Source organism: Populus alba, chromosome 14, assembly GCF_005239225.2.
Source record: "Populus alba chromosome 14, ASM523922v2, whole genome shotgun sequence".
Lineage (NCBI taxonomy): Eukaryota > Viridiplantae > Streptophyta > Magnoliopsida > Malpighiales > Salicaceae > Populus > Populus alba.
The window spans coordinates 23,456,801-23,459,300 of NC_133297.1; positions in this window are offsets into that span (position 1 = coordinate 23,456,801).

Consider the following 2,500-nt stretch of genomic DNA (forward strand, 5'->3'; position numbering starts at 1 on the left):
TGGCTGCCCGCAACGAGTCATTCAATTCTCTGCCCTATCAACATAACTCCCGATGTGTTGTTCGCTATCTTGGAAGAAGAGATCTCTTCCTCCCCGCGTCGGCCGGGTGCGATTACCCGGCGGCGTCGTTCAAATCACTGCCCTATCGGCCACAACTGCTGATGGGGGGGATTAGAGGCCGGCCATGGTGGTGAGGGGAGGCCAAGACCGTGAAAGCAAGAGTTTTCCCGGGGCTCCTCCGGTGGCCGCGGCATGCGCGCTGCCGGTTTTCCCGCATCCCGCCAAGAAAACGTCATGCTTTCCACGTGAAATCAATCCAGTAAAATCAGCCATATTTTTGTGAGGCTGCCAGCCGAATTTGGGGTCATTCCGGGCCGGTTCCTATTTTTGCGTATTTCCTTGATTTTTAATGGTAGGAAAATAAAAAAAAATACTTCCCGACCTCGAAAAAATCTGGGAAAATTTATAAAGGTGGATTGGATTTTTGCCAACCTATGTGCAAAATTTCAGCTCAAAATACCAAGAAATGAATTTTTTAGAGGGGGGGTGACAGCTGGGACCTAGTAGTGTCTGCCCCTGCCAGAGCTGCAATAACACTTATAGCTCTTTAGGGGGGTGCCCCCCGACTGGCCATGGGGCGCGCTGGCTGGCGCCCATAGGCCTGCCGCGGGGGATTTGCGAGCTGCTGCTACACACGTGGGGGGCCTCACGGCCCGAAGTAACGCCGCCATCGATGACCCGTTTTCCGGCCGGCGACGACCCGATTCCGACCACCGCCCTATAAAAATCACACGCGCGCGCGCGCGCGCCCGCGCCCGCGCCCGCGTCTGCGCTTGGCGCTGGGGCGCTGGGGCCTGAGGGCCTGGGGCCCTTGGGGGCCCTTGGGCTCTTGGGCGATTGGGCGCGCGCGCGCGCGGCAATGATTTCCATGCCGCGCTGCGCAACGGGGGCTGACGCGGGGACAGCCCCTGCTGGCTGGCTATCTTACCCGCGGGGGGGCTGCCTTCGGGCCTTGCCCCCCTGCGCTCTTGCCTGCCCCCCGCGCGGGAGAGGGCACACTCTGCGGCAGCGATGCCAGCAGTGGGAAAAATCGGCAGCGCGGACAGCCCCCGCTGGCTTGCTGTCGTGCCCGCGGGGGGGCTGCCTTCGGGCCCGGGGCAGCGGCAGCGATGCCAGCAGTGGGAAAAATCGGCAGCGCGGACAGCCCCCGCTGGCTTGCTGTCTTGCCCGCGGGGGGGCTGCCTTCGGGCCCGGGGCAGCGGCAGCGATGCCAGCAGTGGGAAAAATCGGCAGCGCGGACAGCCCCCGCTGGCTTGCTGTCTTGCCCGCGGGGGGGCTGCCTTCGGGCCCGGGGCAGCGGCAGCGATGCCAGCAGTGGGAAAAATCGGCAGCGCGGACAGCCCCCGCTGGCTTGCTGTCGTGCCCGCGGGGGGGCTGCCTTCGGGCCCGGGGCAGCGGCAGCGATGCCAGCAGTGGGAAAAATCGGCAGCGCGGACAGCCCCCGCTGGCTTGCTGTCTTGCCGCGCGGGGGGGCTGCCTTCGGGCCCGGGGCCCCTGCGCTCTTGCCTGCCCCCCGCGCGGGAGAGGCTAGGCGCTGCTGGGGCCAGCCCGACGTCGCTGGCCGCGCATGCGCGCTGCCGGTTTTCTCGCATCCCGCCAAGAAAACGTCGTGCTTTCCACATGAAACCAATCCAGTAAAATCAGCCATATTTTTGTGAGGCTGCCAGCCGAATTTGGGGTCATTCCGGGCCGGTTCCTATTTTTGCGTATTTCCTTGATTTTTAATGGTAGGAAAATAAAAAAAAAATACTTCCCGACCTCGAAAAAATCTGGGAAAATTTATAAAGTTGGATTGGATTTTTGCCAACATATGTGCAAAATTTCAGCTCAAAATACCAAGAAATGAATTTTTTAGAGGGGGGGTGACAGCTGGGACCTAGTAGTGTCTACCCCTGCCAGAGCTGCAATAACACTTATAGCTCTTTAGGGGGGTGCCCCCTGGCTGGCCATGGGGCGCGCTGGCTGGCGCCCATAGGCCTGCCGCGGGGGATTTGTGGGCTGCTGCTATGCTCGGACTAACGTGGGGGGCCTCATGGCCCGAAGTAACGCCGCCATCGATGACCCGTTTTCCGGCCGGCGACGACCCGATTCCGGCCACCGTCCCTGTGACCCGCTCCAAGCCGTTGGGCGCGTTGGGGCTGCTTATCCGCGGCTGCGGGCGCGCACGCACTCTGATTTGCCAGCGCTCGTGCCAACCAATAGGCAGCCCCAACGCGCCCAACGGCTTGGCGCGACGTCACGATTCCGGCCACCGTCCCCGGGACCCGCTCCAAGCCGTTGGGCGCGTTGGGGCTGCTTATCCGCGGCGTGGGCGTGGGGCCTTAACAAGCCGCGCTCGTTCCAAGGTGCTGGCAGCTGACGCGCGCCTCTCAGCTTGCCGCGACGTCCCGGTGGCGGTGGCCGGAATCCCTGCCCGTGACCCGCTCCAAGCCGTTGGGCG